This window comes from Hyla sarda, unplaced genomic scaffold, assembly GCF_029499605.1.
Source record: "Hyla sarda isolate aHylSar1 unplaced genomic scaffold, aHylSar1.hap1 scaffold_886, whole genome shotgun sequence".
Taxonomy (NCBI): Eukaryota; Metazoa; Chordata; class Amphibia; order Anura; family Hylidae; genus Hyla; species Hyla sarda.
This window is the reverse complement of record NW_026610915.1, coordinates 38,284-57,491: the sequence shown is the minus strand read 5'-3', so window position 1 is coordinate 57,491 and position 19,208 is coordinate 38,284. Positions and strand designations below refer to the sequence as shown.

The 19,208-nt window shown below is 45.9% G+C and overlaps 8 non-coding genes across 8 annotated transcripts; all 8 read left to right on the top strand.

Moving 5' to 3' along the window:
• The first annotated feature begins 1,798 nt into the window (after positions 1-1,798).
• LOC130348724 (U2 spliceosomal RNA) lies at positions 1,799-1,989 on the top strand. The gene has a single exon (XR_008886215.1). It is a non-coding gene; the product is annotated as a U2 spliceosomal RNA (small nuclear RNA).
• Positions 1,990-4,072: 2,083 nt separating this feature from the next.
• LOC130348696 (U2 spliceosomal RNA) lies at positions 4,073-4,263 on the top strand. Its single transcript, XR_008886194.1, has one exon. It is a non-coding gene; the product is annotated as a U2 spliceosomal RNA (small nuclear RNA).
• A 2,098-nt stretch (positions 4,264-6,361) lies between these two features.
• Positions 6,362-6,552, top strand: LOC130348723 (U2 spliceosomal RNA). The gene has a single exon (XR_008886214.1). It is a non-coding gene; the product is annotated as a U2 spliceosomal RNA (small nuclear RNA).
• A 2,093-nt stretch (positions 6,553-8,645) lies between these two features.
• Positions 8,646-8,836, top strand: LOC130348722 (U2 spliceosomal RNA). The gene has a single exon (XR_008886213.1). It is a non-coding gene; the product is annotated as a U2 spliceosomal RNA (small nuclear RNA).
• A 2,099-nt stretch (positions 8,837-10,935) lies between these two features.
• LOC130348721 (U2 spliceosomal RNA) lies at positions 10,936-11,126 on the top strand. The gene has a single exon (XR_008886212.1). It is a non-coding gene; the product is annotated as a U2 spliceosomal RNA (small nuclear RNA).
• A 2,085-nt stretch (positions 11,127-13,211) lies between these two features.
• On the top strand, positions 13,212-13,402 carry LOC130348720 (U2 spliceosomal RNA). The gene has a single exon (XR_008886211.1). It is a non-coding gene; the product is annotated as a U2 spliceosomal RNA (small nuclear RNA).
• A 2,070-nt stretch (positions 13,403-15,472) lies between these two features.
• Positions 15,473-15,663, top strand: LOC130348718 (U2 spliceosomal RNA). The gene has a single exon (XR_008886209.1). It is a non-coding gene; the product is annotated as a U2 spliceosomal RNA (small nuclear RNA).
• Positions 15,664-17,725: 2,062 nt separating this feature from the next.
• On the top strand, positions 17,726-17,916 carry LOC130348717 (U2 spliceosomal RNA). The gene has a single exon (XR_008886208.1). It is a non-coding gene; the product is annotated as a U2 spliceosomal RNA (small nuclear RNA).
• Positions 17,917-19,208: the final 1,292 nt, after the last annotated feature.

Genomic DNA, 19,208 nt, shown 5'->3' with positions numbered 1-19,208 from the left:
CTGCCTTGATAGCGGGTGGGTGCTGAATGTTCCTAATTGACAAAATAAGATTAATGCTTATGAAGAAATATAAAATCTCATCCCTTCCCCAATATCGCGCCACACCCCTACCCCTTAATTCCCTGGTTGAACTTGATGGACATATGTCTTTTTTCGACCGTACTAACTATGTAACTATGTAACATAACATGGGGGGGGGGGGTCTCCTGGCTGTTCACACAGGTGTGTCATTGCTGTACATTGACCATGCATTGCTTCTGTGGTATTGCAAAGGCAAAGACAAATGCTTCCAGCCATCCATTGCACTAATGGATTGGTCATCAGCTGGCTGTCTATGTCCCGCATCAATATAGACCAAAGTACAGAGGGTTAGGCTATGCTATTGTGCACCTACCTGATGCATCAGAAGGTGCGAGGCCCTTGCTAAATTCTGTGCACAGACTTTGAGATCTATGCTTTAGACTGTATCTAAACCTGCTCCAACATGGACTGACATTCTGGCCTACTTTCAGCCGATGCGACTTGTCTGTCGCTGAACAGTCGCTTTTTATGTATTCAGCACCTATGTATAATGTTGTAAAAATGCTCTAGAAGCTAAAGTCGCAGAAATGTCACACATATTTGGCCTGCAACTTTCTGTGCGACAAATTCAGACAGGAAAAATCAGTATAAATCCTTAGAAAATTATCCCCCAGTGTCTCCATCTGCTGGCGGTATTGAATAAGCATTGCTGCACTGATGGGGTATGCATTAGACGAAAAAAAAGAAGAAAAAGAAGAATAATACGCCCAGAAAAGAGGCGAAAAGGAGAAAAACGTAAAAAAACGTGAAAAAAAAGTAAGAGGAAGAGAAGGGAAAAAAAGGTGGAAATGGGTTTAAAAGTGATTTCGGCAGAGAAATATATATATATATATATATATATATATGCGCACACACACACATAGATATAAACGTATTCTCCGTTGAGATATTGCAGCCGCTGCTGTGTCCAGGCCCAGGAGCCTTAGCACTGTGCTGTGATGTCACTCAATACCACTGACATCACTAGGTGTAAACAACATCTCTCCTTTGCTGTGTATGTGACTATGGAGCTGTTTGGTGATGTCGTCTATTACGGCCTTCATAGAAGCAACAGGAGATTGTTGCATCCATCTTGAACCCTCAGAACTACAGTGCTATGATGTCACTCACTTCCACAGGCCTTGCAGAGTGTAAACAACAACAACCCAGCTTTGTTGTGTATGTAACCATAGGGATTTGTGATGTCACCTAGAACCTTCACAGCAGCGACAGCTTTATGAGGAGCATCAGCACTGCTCTGCCTGAGCAGAACCATCACCGCCATAGGTTGTCAAATAACCCGGATTTAACCCACACAGGTAAGTCCAATGGGGTGCAGGCATGTCCTCTATGCTTACAGCTTCCCGTGGGTGTTGGTTTGATACCGTTTGGGGACAGCCAAGGAGGCATCTGCAGGCAACAAAGGTAGGTGTGTGCTTGTGTGTGTGTTTCCTATGCAGATCCTAAGCCCAGTGTCACATGCAAGTAGGAGGAGTAAGAAGGGTTCCTGGCAAATCCGGGTTATGGATTGCATTTAAAAAGGCCCCGTGGGAGTGCAATGGGCCCCTGTCTTGCTGCTTAGCAATAATGGTATGGGTTTAGGTTCTGCTGTGTGTACTGGTGGTTGACTGCCCCCCAGCCCAGAGTGTGCATGGAAAATTGTCTGGCAGCCTCCCTGACAGCAAGCAGTGATAGTGCCCATGAAGGGGACCTTGTTGGGCCCGCCCCTTTCACGGTTATCGCTTCTCGGCCTTTTGGCTAAGATCAAGTGTAGTATCTGTTCTTATCAGTTTAATATCTGATACGTCCCCTATCTGGGGACCATATATTAAATGGATTTTTGAGAACGGGGGCCGATTTCGAAGCTTGCTTCCGTCGCCCTATGCATTGACCCGATATGGCAGTATCTTCGGGTACAGTGCACCACCCCCTTACAGGGTTAAAAAGAAAGATTCCTACTTTCATTGCTACCTGCTTGCTGGCTAGCCAGCTAGCCAGCCCTGTGGGCCTTGCTGCTGCTGCAGCCAAAAAACAAAAGGTGGTGCTGCTGCTGCTTCTGCTGCTTCTGCTTCTGCTTGTGTCTGGCCCCTGTTGGAGCGTCCAGGCACAGGACTTCTGCTGCTGCTGACTAAATGGCCTCCTTAATTGGATCATTTGAGTAGCCAGCACACCTGTGCAGGTAGGGCATGACATGATAGGCAGCTGCCTTGATAGCGGGTGGGTGCTGAATGTTCCTAATTGACAAAATAAGATTAATGCTTATGAAGAAATATAAAATCTCATCCCTTCCCCAATATCGCGCCACACCCCTACCCCTTAATTCCCTGGTTGAACTTGATGGACATATGTCTTTTTTCGACCGTACTAACTATGTAACTATGTAACATAACATGGGGGGGGGGGGGGGTCTCCTGGCTGTTCACACAGGTGTGTCATTGCTGTACATTGACCATGCATTGCTTCTGTGGTATTGCAAAGGCAAAGACAAATGCTTCCAGCCATCCATTGCACTAATGGATTGGTCATCAGCTGGCTGTCTATGTCCCGCATCAATATAGACCAAAGTACAGAGGGTTAGGCTATGCTATTGTGCACCTACCTGATGCATCAGAAGGTGCGAGGCCCTTGCTAAATTCTGTGCACAGACTTTGAGATCTATGCTTTAGACTGTATCTAAACCTGCTCCAACATGGACTGACATTCTGGCCTACTTTCAGCCGATGCGACTTGTCTGTCGCTGAACAGTCGCTTTTTATGTATTCAGCACCTATGTATAATGTTGTAAAAATGCTCTAGAAGCTAAAGTCGCAGAAATGTCACACATATTTGGCCTGCAACTTTCTGTGCGACAAATTCAGACAGGAAAAATCAGTATAAATCCTTAGAAAATTATCCCCCAGTGTCTCCATCTGCTGGCGGTATTGAATAAGCATTGCTGCACTGATGGGGTATGCATTAGACGAAAAAAAAGAAGAATAATACGCCCAGAAAAGAGGCGAAAAGGAGAAAAACGTAAAAAAACGTGAAAAAAAAGTAAGAGGAAGAGAAGGGAAAAAAAGGTGGAAATGGGTTTAAAAGTGATTTCGGCGGAGAAATATATATATATATATATATATATATATATATATATATATATATATGCGCACACACACACATAGATATAAACGTATTCTCCGTTGAGATATTGCAGCCGCTGCTGTGTCCAGGCCCAGGAGCCTTAGCACTGTGCTGTGATGTCACTCAATACCACTGACATCACTAGGTGTAAACAACATCTCTCCTTTGCTGTGTATGTGACTATGGAGCTGTTTGGTGATGTCGTCTATTATGGCCTTCATAGAAGCAACAGGAGATTGTTGCATCCATCTTGAACCCTCAGAACTACAGTGCTATGATGTCACTCACTTCCACAGGCCTTGCAGAGTGTAAACAACAACAACCCAGCTTTGTTGTGTATGTAACCATAGGGATTTGTGATGTCACCTAGAACCTTCACAGCAGCGACAGCTTTATGAGGAGCATCAGCACTGCTCTGCCTGAGCAGAACCATCACCGCCATAGGTTGTCAAATAACCCGGATTTAACCCACACAGGTAAGTCCAATGGGGTGCAGGCATGTCCTCTATGCTTACAGCTTCCCGTGGGTGTTGGTTTGATACCGTTTGGGGACAGCCAAGGAGGCATCTGCAGGCAACAAAGGTAGGTGTGTGCTTGTGTGTGTGTTTCCTATGCAGATCCTAAGCCCAGTGTCACATGCAAGTAGGAGGAGTAAGAAGGGTTCCTGGCAAATCCGGGTTATGGATTGCATTTAAAAAGGCCCCGTGGGAGTGCAATTGGCCCCTGTCTTGCTGCTTAGCAATAATGGTATGGGTTTAGGTTCTGCTGTGTGTACTGGTGGTTGACTGCCCCCCAGCCCAGAGTGTGCATGGAAAATTGTCTGGCAGCCTCCCTGACAGCAAGCAGTGATAGTGCCCATGAAGGGGACCTTGTTGGGCCCGCCCCTTTCACGGTTATCGCTTCTCGGCCTTTTGGCTAAGATCAAGTGTAGTATCTGTTCTTATCAGTTTAATATCTGATACGTCCCCTATCTGGGGACCATATATTAAATGGATTTTTGAGAACGGGGGCCGATTTCGAAGCTTGCTTCCGTTGCCCTATGCATTGACCCGATATGGCAGTATCTTCGGGTACAGTGCACCACCCCCTTACAGGGTTAAAAAGAAAGATTCCTACTTTCATTGCTACCTGCTTGCTGGCTAGCCAGCTAGCCAGCCCTGTGGGCCTTGCTGCTGCTGCAGCCAAAAAACAAAAGGTGGTGCTGCTGCTGCTTCTGCTGCTTCTGCTTCTGCTTGTGTCTGGCCCCTGTTGGAGCGTCCAGGCACAGGACTTCTGCTGCTGCTGACTAAATGGCCTCCTTAATTGGATCATTTGAGTAGCCAGCACACCTGTGCAGGTAAGGCATGACATGATAGGCAGCTGCCTTGATAGCGGGTGGGTGCTGAATGTTCCTAATTGACAAAATAAGATTAATGCTTATGAAGAAATATAAAATCTCATCCCTTCCCCAATATCGCGCCACACCCCTACCCCTTAATTCCCTGGTTGAACTTGATGGACATATGTCTTTTTTCGACCGTACTAACTATGTAACTATGTAACATAACATGGGGGGGGGGGGGGGGGTCTCCTGGCTGTTCACACAGGTGTGTCATTGCTGTACATTGACCATGCATTGCTTCTGTGGTATTGCAAAGGCAAAGACAAATGCTTCCAGCCATCCATTGCACTAATGGATTGGTCATCAGCTGGCTGTCTATGTCCCGCATCAATATAGACCAAAGTACAGAGGGTTAGGCTATGCTATTGTGCACCTACCTGATGCATCAGAAGGTGCGAGGCCCTTGCTAAATTCTGTGCACAGACTTTGAGATCTATGCTTTAGACTGTATCTAAACCTGCTCCAACATGGACTGACATTCTGGCCTACTTTCAGCCGATGCGACTTGTCTGTCGCTGAACAGTCGCTTTTTATGTATTCAGCACCTATGTATAATGTTGTAAAAATGCTCTAGAAGCTAAAGTCGCAGAAATGTCACACATATTTGGCCTGCAACTTTCTGTGCGACAAATTCAGACAGGAAAAATCAGTATAAATCCTTAGAAAATTATCCCCCAGTGTCTCCATCTGCTGGCGGTATTGAATAAGCATTGCTGCACTGATGGGGTATGCATTAGACGAAAAAAAAGAAGAAAAAGAAGAATAATACGCCCAGAAAAGAGGCGAAAAGGAGAAAAACGTAAAAAAACGTGAAAAAAAAGTAAGAGGAAGAGAAGGGAAAAAAAGGTGGAAATGGGTTTAAAAGTGATTTCGGCGGAGAAATATATATATATATATATATATATATATATATATATATATATATATATATGCGCACACACACACATAGATATAAACGTATTCTCCGTTGAGATATTGCAGCCGCTGCTGTGTCCAGGCCCAGGAGCCTTAGCACTGTGCTGTGATGTCACTCAATACCACTGACATCACTAGGTGTAAACAACATCTCTCCTTTGCTGTGTATGTGACTATGGAGCTGTTTGGTGATGTCGTCTATTACGGCCTTCATAGAAGCAACAGGAGATTGTTGCATCCATCTTGAACCCTCAGAACTACAGTGCTATGATGTCACTCACTTCCACAGGCCTTGCAGAGTGTAAACAACAACAACCCAGCTTTGTTGTGTATGTAACCATAGGGATTTGTGATGTCACCTAGAACCTTCACAGCAGCGACAGCTTTATGAGGAGCATCAGCACTGCTCTGCCTGAGCAGAACCATCACCGCCATAGGTTGTCAAATAACCCGGATTTAACCCACACAGGTAAGTCCAATTGGGTGCAGGCATGTCCTCTATGCTTACAGCTTCCCGTGGGTGTTGGTTTGATACCGTTTGGGGACAGCCAAGGAGGCATCTGCAGGCAACAAAGGTAGGTGTGTGCTTGTGTGTGTGTTTCCTATGCAGATCCTAAGCCCAGTGTCACATGCAAGTAGGAGGAGTAAGAAGGGTTCCTGGCAAATCCGGGTTATGGATTGCATTTAAAAAGGCCCCGTGGGAGTGCAATGGGCCCCTGTCTTGCTGCTTAGCAATAATGGTATGGGTTTAGGTTCTGCTGTGTGTACTGGTGGTTGACTGCCCCCCAGCCCAGAGTGTGCATGGAAAATTGTCTGGCAGCCTCCCTGACAGCAAGCAGTGATAGTGCCCATGAAGGGGACCTTGTTGGGCCCGCCCCTTTCACGGTTATCGCTTCTCGGCCTTTTGGCTAAGATCAAGTGTAGTATCTGTTCTTATCAGTTTAATATCTGATACGTCCCCTATCTGGGGACCATATATTAAATGGATTTTTGAGAACGGGGGCCGATTTCGAAGCTTGCTTCCGTCGCCCTATGCATTGACCCGATATGGCAGTATCTTCGGGTACAGTGCACCACCCCCTTACAGGGTTAAAAAGAAAGATTCCTACTTTCATTGCTACCTGCTTGCTGGCTAGCCAGCTAGCCAGCCCTGTGGGCCTTGCTGCTGCTGCAGCCAAAAAACAAAAGGTGGTGCTGCTGCTGCTTCTGCTGCTTCTGCTTCTGCTTGTGTCTGGCCCCTGTTGGAGCGTCCAGGCACAGGACTTCTGCTGCTGCTGACTAAATGGCCTCCTTAATTGGATCATTTGAGTAGCCAGCACACCTGTGCAGGTAGGGCATGACATGATAGGCAGCTGCCTTGATAGCGGGTGGGTGCTGAATGTTCCTAATTGACAAAATAAGATTAATGCTTATGAAGAAATATAAAATCTCATCCCTTCCCCAATATCGCGCCACACCCCTACCCCTTAATTCCCTGGTTGAACTTGATGGACATATGTCTTTTTTCGACCGTACTAACTATGTAACTATGTAACATAACATGGGGGGGGGGGGGGTCTCCTGGCTGTTCACACAGGTGTGTCATTGCTGTACATTGACCATGCATTGCTTCTGTGGTATTGCAAAGGCAAAGACAAATGCTTCCAGCCATCCATTGCACTAATGGATTGGTCATCAGCTGGCTGTCTATGTCCCGCATCAATATAGACCAAAGTACAGAGGGTTAGGCTATGCTATTGTGCACCTACCTGATGCATCAGAAGGTGCGAGGCCCTTGCTAAATTCTGTGCACAGACTTTGAGATCTATGCTTTAGACTGTATCTAAACCTGCTCCAACATGGACTGACATTCTGGCCTACTTTCAGCCGATGCGACTTGTCTGTCGCTGAACAGTCGCTTTTTATGTATTCAGCACCTATGTATAATGTTGTAAAAATGCTCTAGAAGCTAAAGTCGCAGAAATGTCACACATATTTGGCCTGCAACTTTCTGTGCGACAAATTCAGACAGGAAAAATCAGTATAAATCCTTAGAAAATTATCCCCCAGTGTCTCCATCTGCTGGCGGTATTGAATAAGCATTGCTGCACTGATGGGGTATGCATTAGACGAAAAAAAAGAAGAAAAAGAAGAATAATACGCCCAGAAAAGAGGCGAAAAGGAGAAAAACGTAAAAAAACGTGAAAAAAAAGTAAGAGGAAGAGAAGGGAAAAAAAGGTGGAAATGGGTTTAAAAGTGATTTCGGCGGAGAAATATATATATATATATATATATATATATATATATATATATATATATACGCGCACACACACACATATATATAAACGTATTCTCCGTTGAGATATTGCAGCCGCTGCTGTGTCCAGGCCCAGGAGCCTTAGCACTGTGCTGTGATGTCACTCAATACCACTGACATCACTAGGTGTAAACAACATCTCTCCTTTGCTGTGTATGTGACTATGGAGCTGTTTGGTGATGTCGTCTATTACGGCCTTCATAGAAGCAACAGGAGATTGTTGCATCCATCTTGAACCCTCAGAACTACAGTGCTATGATGTCACTCACTTCCACAGGCCTTGCAGAGTGTAAACAACAACAACCCAGCTTTGTTGTGTATGTAACCATAGGGATTTGTGATGTCACCTAGAACCTTCACAGCAGCGACAGCTTTATGAGGAGCATCAGCACTGCTCTGCCTGAGCAGAACCATCACCGCCATAGGTTGTCAAATAACCCGGATTTAACCCACACAGGTAAGTCCAATGGGGTGCAGGCATGTCCTCTATGCTTACAGCTTCCCGTGGGTGTTGGTTTGATACCGTTTGGGGACAGCCAAGGAGGCATCTGCAGGCAACAAAGGTAGGTGTGTGCTTGTGTGTGTGTTTCCTATGCAGATCCTAAGCCCAGTGTCACATGCAAGTAGGAGGAGTAAGAAGGGTTCCTGGCAAATCCGGGTTATGGATTGCATTTAAAAAGGCCCCGTGGGAGTGCAATGGGCCCCTGTCTTGCTGCTTAGCAATAATGGTATGGGTTTAGGTTCTGCTGTGTGTACTGGTGGTTGACTGCCCCCCAGCCCAGAGTGTGCATGGAAAATTGTCTGGCAGCCTCCCTGACAGCAAGCAGTGATAGTGCCCATGAAGGGGACCTTGTTGGGCCCGCCCCTTTCACGGTTATCGCTTCTCGGCCTTTTGGCTAAGATCAAGTGTAGTATCTGTTCTTATCAGTTTAATATCTGATACGTCCCCTATCTGGGGACCATATATTAAATGGATTTTTGAGAACGGGGGCCGATTTCGAAGCTTGCTTCCGTCGCCCTATGCATTGACCCGATATGGCAGTATCTTCGGGTACAGTGCACCACCCCCTTACAGGGTTAAAAAGAAAGATTCCTACTTTCATTGCTACCTGCTTGCTGGCTAGCCAGCTAGCCAGCCCTGTGGGCCTTGCTGCTGCTGCAGCCAAAAAACAAAAGGTGGTGGTGCTGCTGCTGCTTCTGCTGCTTCTGCTTCTGCTTGTGTCTGGCCCCTGTTGGAGCGTCCAGGCACAGGACTTCTGCTGCTGCTGACTAAATGGCCTCCTTAATTGGATCATTTGAGTAGCCAGCACACCTGTGCAGGTAGGGCATGACATGATAGGCAGCTGCCTTGATAGCGGGTGGGTGCTGAATGTTCCTAATTGACAAAATAAGATTAATGCTTATGAAGAAATATAAAATCTCATCCCTTCCCCAATATCGCGCCACACCCCTACCCCTTAATTCCCTGGTTGAACTTGATGGACATATGTCTTTTTTCGACCGTACTAACTATGTAACTATGTAACATAACATGGGGGGGGGGGTCTCCTGGCTGTTCACACAGGTGTGTCATTGCTGTACATTGACCATGCATTGCTTCTGTGGTATTGCAAAGGCAAAGACAAATGCTTCCAGCCATCCATTGCACTAATGGATTGGTCATCAGCTGGCTGTCTATGTCCCGCATCAATATAGACCAAAGTACAGAGGGTTAGGCTATGCTATTGTGCACCTACCTGATGCATCAGAAGGTGCGAGGCCCTTGCTAAATTCTGTGCACAGACTTTGAGATCTATGCTTTAGACTGTATCTAAACCTGCTCCAACATGGACTGACATTCTGGCCTACTTTCAGCCGATGCGACTTGTCTGTCGCTGAACAGTCGCTTTTTATGTATTCAGCACCTATGTATAATGTTGTAAAAATGCTCTAGAAGCTAAAGTCGCAGAAATGTCACACATATTTGGCCTGCAACTTTCTGTGCGACAAATTCAGACAGGAAAAATCAGTATAAATCCTTAGAAAATTATCCCCCAGTGTCTCCATCTGCTGGCGGTATTGAATAAGCATTGCTGCACTGATGGGGTATGCATTAGACGAAAAAAAAGAAGAAAAAGAAGAATAATACGCCCAGAAAAGAGGCGAAAAGGAGAAAAACGTAAAAAAACGTGAAAAAAAAGTAAGAGGAAGAGAAGGGAAAAAAAGGTGGAAATGGGTTTAAAAGTGATTTCGGCGGAGAAATATATATATATATATATATATATATATATATATATATATATATATATATATATGCGCACACACACACATAGATATAAACGTATTCTCCGTTGAGATATTGCAGCCGCTGCTGTGTCCAGGCCCAGGAGCCTTAGCACTGTGCTGTGATGTCACTCAATACCACTGACATCACTAGGTGTAAACAACATCTCTCCTTTGCTGTGTATGTGACTATGGAGCTGTTTGGTGATGTCGTCTATTACGGCCTTCATAGAAGCAACAGGAGATTGTTGCATCCATCTTGAACCCTCAGAACTACAGTGCTATGATGTCACTCACTTCCACAGGCCTTGCAGAGTGTAAACAACAACAACCCAGCTTTGTTGTGTATGTAACCATAGGGATTTGTGATGTCACCTAGAACCTTCACAGCAGCGACAGCTTTATGAGGAGCATCAGCACTGCTCTGCCTGAGCAGAACCATCACCGCCATAGGTTGTCAAATAACCCGGATTTAACCCACACAGGTAAGTCCAATGGGGTGCAGGCATGTCCTCTATGCTTACAGCTTCCCGTGGGTGTTGGTTTGATACCGTTTGGGGACAGCCAAGGAGGCATCTGCAGGCAACAAAGGTAGGTGTGTGCTTGTGTGTGTGTTTCCTATGCAGATCCTAAGCCCAGTGTCACATGCAAGTAGGAGGAGTAAGAAGGGTTCCTGGCAAATCCGGGTTATGGATTGCATTTAAAAAGGCCCCGTGGGAGTGCAATGGGCCCCTGTCTTGCTGCTTAGCAATAATGGTATGGGTTTAGGTTCTGCTGTGTGTACTGGTGGTTGACTGCCCCCCAGCCCAGAGTGTGCATGGAAAATTGTCTGGCAGCCTCCCTGACAGCAAGCAGTGATAGTGCCCATGAAGGGGACCTTGTTGGGCCCGCCCCTTTCACGGTTATCGCTTCTCGGCCTTTTGGCTAAGATCAAGTGTAGTATCTGTTCTTATCAGTTTAATATCTGATACGTCCCCTATCTGGGGACCATATATTAAATGGATTTTTGAGAACGGGGGCCGATTTCGAAGCTTGCTTCCGTCGCCCTATGCATTGACCCGATATGGCAGTATCTTCGGGTACAGTGCACCACCCCCTTACAGGGTTAAAAAGAAAGATTCCTACTTTCATTGCTACCTGCTTGCTGGTTAGCCAGCTAGCCAGCCCTGTGGGCCTTGCTGCTGCTGCAGCCAAAAAACAAAAGGTGGTGCTGCTGCTGCTTCTGCTGCTTCTGCTTCTGCTTGTGTCTGGCCCCTGTTGGAGCGTCCAGGCACAGGACTTCTGCTGCTGCTGACTAAATGGCCTCCTTAATTGGATCATTTGAGTAGCCAGCACACCTGTGCAGGTAGGGCATGACATGATAGGCAGCTGCCTTGATAGCGGGTGGGTGCTGAATGTTCCTAATTGACAAAATAAGATTAATGCTTATGAAGAAATATAAAATCTCATCCCTTCCCCAATATCGCGCCACACCCCTACCCCTTAATTCCCTGGTTGAACTTGATGGACATATGTCTTTTTTCGACCGTACTAACTATGTAACTATGTAACATAACATGGGGGGGGGGGGGGGTGTCTCCTGGCTGTTCACACAGGTGTGTCATTGCTGTACATTGACCATGCATTGCTTCTGTGGTATTGCAAAGGCAAAGACAAATGCTTCCAGCCATCCATTGCACTAATGGATTGGTCATCAGCTGGCTGTCTATGTCCCGCATCAATATAGACCAAAGTACAGAGGGTTAGGCTATGCTATTGTGCACCTACCTGATGCATCAGAAGGTGCGAGGCCCTTGCTAAATTCTGTGCACAGACTTTGAGATCTATGCTTTAGACTGTATCTAAACCTGCTCCAACATGGACTGACATTCTGGCCTACTTTCAGCCGATGCGACTTGTCTGTCGCTGAACAGTCGCTTTTTATGTATTCAGCACCTATGTATAATGTTGTAAAAATGCTCTAGAAGCTAAAGTCGCAGAAATGTCACACATATTTGGCCTGCAACTTTCTGTGCGACAAATTCAGACAGGAAAAATCAGTATAAATCCTTAGAAAATTATCCCCCAGTGTCTCCATCTGCTGGCGGTATTGAATAAGCATTGCTGCACTGATGGGGTATGCATTAGACGAAAAAAAAAGAAGAAAAAGAAGAATAATACGCCCAGAAAAGAGGCGAAAAGGAGAAAAACGTAAAAAAACGTGAAAAAAAAGTAAGAGGAAGAGAAGGGAAAAAAAGGTGGAAATGGGTTTAAAAGTGATTTCGGCGGAGAAATATATATATATATATATATATATATATATATATATGCGCACACACACACATAGATATAAACGTATTCTCCGTTGAGATATTGCAGCCGCTGCTGTGTCCAGGCCCAGGAGCCTTAGCACTGTGCTGTGATGTCACTCAATACCACTGACATCACTAGGTGTAAACAACATCTCTCCTTTGCTGTGTATGTGACTATGGAGCTGTTTGGTGATGTCGTCTATTACGGCCTTCATAGAAGCAACAGGAGATTGTTGCATCCATCTTGAACCCTCAGAACTACAGTGCTATGATGTCACTCACTTCCACAGGCCTTGCAGAGTGTAAACAACAACAACCCAGCTTTGTTGTGTATGTAACCATAGGGATTTGTGATGTCACCTAGAACCTTCACAGCAGCGACAGCTTTATGAGGAGCATCAGCACTGCTCTGCCTGAGCAGAACCATCACCGCCATAGGTTGTCAAATAACCCGGATTTAACCCACACAGGTAAGTCCAATGGGGTGCAGGCATGTCCTCTATGCTTACAGCTTCCCGTGGGTGTTGGTTTGATACCGTTTGGGGACAGCCAAGGAGGCATCTGCAGGCAACAAAGGTAGGTGTGTGCTTGTGTGTGTGTTTCCTATGCAGATCCTAAGCCCAGTGTCACATGCAAGTAGGAGGAGTAAGAAGGGTTCCTGGCAAATCCGGGTTATGGATTGCATTTAAAAAGGCCCCGTGGGAGTGCAATGGGCCCCTGTCTTGCTGCTTAGCAATAATGGTATGGGTTTAGGTTCTGCTGTGTGTACTGGTGGTTGACTGCCCCCCAGCCCAGAGTGTGCATGGAAAATTGTCTGGCAGCCTCCCTGACAGCAAGCAGTGATAGTGCCCATGAAGGGGACCTTGTTGGGCCCGCCCCTTTCACGGTTATCGCTTCTCGGCCTTTTGGCTAAGATCAAGTGTAGTATCTGTTCTTATCAGTTTAATATCTGATACGTCCCCTATCTGGGGACCATATATTAAATGGATTTTTGAGAACGGGGGCCGATTTCGAAGCTTGCTTCCGTCGCCCTATGCATTGACCCGATATGGCAGTATCTTCGGGTACAGTGCACCACCCCCTTACAGGGTTAAAAAGAAAGATTCCTACTTTCATTGCTACCTGCTTGCTGGCTAGCCAGCTAGCCAGCCCTGTGGGCCTTGCTGCTGCTGCTGCAGCCAAAAAACAAAAGGTGGTGCTGCTGCTGCTTCTGCTTCTGCTTGTGTCTGGCCCCTGTTGGAGCGTCCAGGCACAGGACTTCTGCTGCTGCTGACTAAATGGCCTCCTTAATTGGATCATTTGAGTAGCCAGCACACCTGTGCAGGTAGGGCATGACATGATAGGCAGCTGCCTTGATAGCGGGTGGGTGCTGAATGTTCCTAATTGACAAAATAAGATTAATGCTTATGAAGAAATATAAAATCTCATCCCTTCCCCAATATCGCGCCACACCCCTACCCCTTAATTCCCTGGTTGAACTTGATGGACATATGTCTTTTTTCGACCGTACTAACTATGTAACTATGTAACATAACATGGGGGGGGGGGTCTCCTGGCTGTTCACACAGGTGTGTCATTGCTGTACATTGACCATGCATTGCTTCTGTGGTATTGCAAAGGCAAAGACAAATGCTTCCAGCCATCCATTGCACTAATGGATTGGTCATCAGCTGGCTGTCTATGTCCCGCATCAATAAAGACCAAAGTACAGAGGGTTAGGCTATGCTATTGTGCACCTACCTGATGCATCAGAAGGTGCGAGGCCCTTGCTAAATTCTGTGCACAGACTTTGAGATCTATGCTTTAGACTGTATCTAAACCTGCTCCAACATGGACTGACATTCTGGCCTACTTTCAGCCGATGAGACTTGTCTGTCGCTGAACAGTCGCTTTTTATGTATTCAGCACCTATGTATAATGTTGTAAAAATGCTCTAGAAGCTAAAGTCGCAGAAATGTCACACATATTTGGCCTGCAACTTTCTGTGCGACAAATTCAGACAGGAAAAATCAGTATAAATCCTTAGAAAATTATCCCCCAGTGTCTCCATCTGCTGGCGGTATTGAATAAGCATTGCTGCACTGATGGGGTATGCATTAGACGAAAAAAAAGAAGAAAAAGAAGAATAATACGCCCAGAAAAGAGGCGAAAAGGAGAAAAACGTAAAAAAACGTGAAAAAAAAGTAAGAGGAAGAGAAGGGAAAAAAAGGTGGAAATGGGTTTAAAAGTGATTTCGGCGGAGAAATATATATATATATATATATATATATATATATATGCGCACACACACACATAGATATAAACGTATTCTCCTAAGTAGAGATATGAAGCGATATGTGTCCAGGCCCAGGAGCCTTAGCACTGTGCTGTGATGTCACTCAATACCACTGACATCACTAGGTGTAAACAACATCTCTCCTTTGCTGTGTATGTGACTATGGAGCTGTTTGGTGATGTCGTCTATTACGGCCTTCATAGAAGCAACAGGAGATTGTTGCATCCATCTTGAACCCTCAGAACTACAGTGCTATGATGTCACTCACTTCCACAGGCCTTGCAGAGTGTAAACAACAACAACCCAGCTTTGTTGTGTATGTAACCATAGGGATTTGTGATGTCACCTAGAACCTTCACAGCAGCGACAGCTTTATGAGGAGCATCAGCACTGCTCTGCCTGAGCAGAACCATCACCGCCATAGGTTGTCAAATAACCCGGATTTAACCCACACAGGTAAGTCCAATGGGGTGCAGGCATGTCCTCTATGCTTACAGCTTCCCGTGGGTGTTGGTTTGATACCGTTTGGGGACAGCCAAGGAGGCATCTGCAGGCAACAAAGGTAGGTGTGTGCTTGTGTGTGTGTTTCCTATGCAGATCCTAAGCCCAGTGTCACATGCAAGTAGGAGGAGTAAGAAGGGTTCCTGGCAAATCCGGGTTATGGATTGCATTTAAAAAGGCCCCGTGGGAGTGCAATGGGCCCCTGTCTTGCTGCTTAGCAATAATGGTATGGGTTTAGGTTCTGCTGTGTGTACTGGTGGTTGACTGCCCCCCAGCCCAGAGTGTGCATGGAAAATTGTCTGGCAGCCTCCCTGACAGCAAGCAGTGATAGTGCCCATGAAGGGGACCTTGTTGGGCCCGCCCCTTTCACGGTTATCGCTTCTCGGCCTTTTGGCTAAGATCAAGTGTAGTATCTGTTCTTATCAGTTTAATATCTGATACGTCCCCTATCTGGGGACCATATATTAAATGGATTTTTGAGAACGGGGGCCGATTTCGAAGCTTGCTTCCGTCGCCCTATGCATTGACCCGATATGGCAGTATCTTCGGGTACAGTGCACCACCCCCTTACAGGGTTAAAAAGAAAGATTCCTACTTTCATTGCTACCTGCTTGCTGGCTAGCCAGCTAGCCAGCCCTGTGGGCCTTGCTGCTGCTGCAGCCAAAAAACAAAAGGTGGTGCTGCTGCTGCTTCTGCTGCTTCTGCTTCTGCTTGTGTCTGGCCCCTGTTGGAGCGTCCAGGCACAGGACTTCTGCTGCTGCTGACTAAATGGCCTCCTTAATTGGATCATTTGAGTAGCCAGCACACCTGTGCAGGTAGGGCATGACATGATAGGCAGCTGCCTTGATAGCGGGTGGGTGCTGAATGTTCCTAATTGACAAAATAAGATTAATGCTTATGAAGAAATATAAAATCTCATCCCTTCCCCAATATCGCGCCACACCCCTACCCCTTAATTCCCTGGTTGAACTTGATGGACATATGTCTTTTTTCGACCGTACTAACTATGTAACTATGTAACATAACATGGGGGGGGGGGGGTCTCCTGGCTGTTCACACAGGTGTGTCATTGCTGTACATTGACCATGCATTGCTTCTGTGGTATTGCAAAGGCAAAGACAAATGCTTCCAGCCATCCATTGCACTAATGGATTGGTCATCAGCTGGCTGTCTATGTCCCGCATCAATATAGACCAAAGTACAGAGGGTTAGGCTATGCTATTGTGCACCTACCTGATGCATCAGAAGGTGCGAGGCCCTTGCTAAATTCTGTGCACAGACTTTGAGATCTATGCTTTAGACTGTATCTAAACCTGCTCCAACATGGACTGACATTCTGGCCTACTTTCAGCCGATGCGACTTGTCTGTCGCTGAACAGTCGCTTTTTATGTATTCAGCACCTATGTATAATGTTGTAAAAATGCTCTAGAAGCTAAAGTCGCAGAAATGTCACACATATTTGGCCTGCAACTTTCTGTGCGACAAATTCAGACAGGAAAAATCAGTATAAATCCTTAGAAAATTATCCCCCAGTGTCTCCATCTGCTGGCGGTATTGAATAAGCATTGCTGCACTGATGGGGTATGCATTAGACGAAAAAAAAGAAGAAAAAGAAGAATAATACGCCCAGAAAAGAGGCGAAAAGGAGAAAAACGTAAAAAAACGTGAAAAAAAAGTAAGAGGAAGAGAAGGGAAAAAAAGGTGGAAATGGGTTTAAAAGTGATTTCGGCGGAGAAATATATATATATATATATGCGCACACACACACATAGATATAAACGTATTCTCCGTTGAGATATTGCAGCCGCTGCTGTGTCCAGGCCCAGGAGCCTTAGCACTGTGCTGTGATGTCACTCAATACCACTGACATCACTAGGTGTAAACAACATCTCTCCTTTGCTGTGTATGTGACTATGGAGCTGTTTGGTGATGTCGTCTATTACGGCCTTCATAGAAGCAACAGGAGATTGTTGCATCCATCTTGAACCCTCAGAACTACAGTGCTATGATGTCACTCACTTCCACAGGCCTTGCAGAGTGTAAACAACAACAACCCAGCTTTGTTGTGTATGTAACCATAGGGATTTGTGATGTCACCTAGAACCTTCACAGCAGCGACAGCTTTATGAGGAGCATCAGCACTGCTCTGCCTGAGCAGAACCATCACCGCCATAGGTTGTCAAATAACCCGGATTTAACCCACACAGGTAAGTCCAATGGGGTGCAGGCATGTCCTCTATGCTTACAGCTTCCCGTGGGTGTTGGTTTGATACCGTTTGGGGACAGCCAAGGAGGCATCTGCAGGCAACAAAGGTAGGTGTGTGCTTGTGTGTGTGTTTCCTATGCAGATCCTAAGCCCAGTGTCACATGCAAGTAGGAGGAGTAAGAAGGGTTCCTGGCAAATCCGGGTTATGGATTGCATTTAAAAAGGCCCCGTGGGAGTGCAATGGGCCCCTGTCTTGCTGCTTAGCAATAATGGTATGGGTTTAGGTTCTGCTGTGTGTACTGGTGGTTGACTGCCCCCCAGCCCAGAGTGTGCATGGAAAATTGTCTGGCAGCCTCCCTGACAGCAAGCAGTGATAGTGCCCATGAAGGGGACCTTGTTGGGCCCGCCCCTTTCACGGTTATCGCTTCTCGGCCTTTTGGCTAAGATCAAGTGTAGTATCTGTTCTTATCAGTTTAATATCTGATACGTCCCCTATCTGGGGACCATATATTAAATGGATTTTTGAGAACGGGGGCCGATTTCGAAGCTTGCTTCCGTCGCCCTATGCATTGACCCGATATGGCAGTATCTTCGGGTACAGTGCACCACCCCCTTACAGGGTTAAAAAGAAAGATTCCTACTTTCATTGCTACCTGCTTGCTGGCTAGCCAGCTAGCCAGCCCTGTGGGCCTTGCTGCTGCTGCAGCCAAAAAACAAAAGGTGGTGCTGCTGCTGCTTCTGCTGCTTCTGCTTCTGCTTGTGTCTGGCCCCTGTTGGAGCGTCCAGGCACAGGACTTCTGCTGCTGCTGACTAAATGGCCTCCTTAATTGGATCATTTGAGTAGCCAGCACACCTGTGCAGGTAGGGCATGACATGATAGGCAGCTGCCTTGATAGCGGGTGGGTGCTGAATGTTCCTAATTGACAAAATAAGATTAATGCTTATGAAGAAATATAAAATCTCATCCCTTCCCCAATATCGCGCCACACCCCTACCCCTTAATTCCCTGGTTGAACTTGATGGACATATGTCTTTTTTCGACCGTACTAACTATGTAACTATGTAACATAACATGGGGGGGGGGGTCTCCTGGCTGTTCACACAGGTGTGTCATTGCTGTACATTGACCATGCATTGCTTCTGTGGTATTGCAAAGGCAAAGACAAATGCTTCCAGCCATCCATTGCACTAATGGATTGGTCATCAGCTGGCTGTCTATGTCCCGCATCAATATAGACCAAAGTACAGAGGGTTAGGCTATGCTATTGTGCACCTACCTGATGCATCAGAAGGTGCGAGGCCCTTGCTAAATTCTGTGCACAGACTTTGAGATCTATGCTTTAGACTGTATCTAAACCTGCTCCAACATGGACTGACATTCTGGCCTACTTTCAGCCGATGCGACTTGTCTGTCGCTGAACAGTCGCTTTTTATGTATTCAGCACCTATGTATAATGTTGTAAAAATGCTCTAGAAGCTAAAGTCGCAGAAATGTCACACATATTTGGCCTGCAACTTTCTGTGCGACAAATTCAGACAGGAAAAATCAGTATAAATCCTTAGAAAATTATCCCCCAGTGTCTCCATCTGCTGGCGGTATTGAATAAGCATTGCTGCACTGATGGGGTATGCATTAGACGAAAAAAAAGAAGAAAAAGAAGAATAATACGCCCAGAAAAGAGGCGAAAAGGAGAAAAACGTAAAAAAACGTGAAAAAAAAGTAAGAGGAAGAGAAGGGAAAAAAAGGTGGAAATGGGTTTAAAAGTGATTTCGGCGGAGAAATATATATATATATATATATAAAAAAACAAAGGATAAGGAGCAGCACTCTGTAGATTATAGGTCGAGGATGGGTGCACACGGTCGGAATCCCAGGTCACGGGAGACACTTCACAATGTAGAA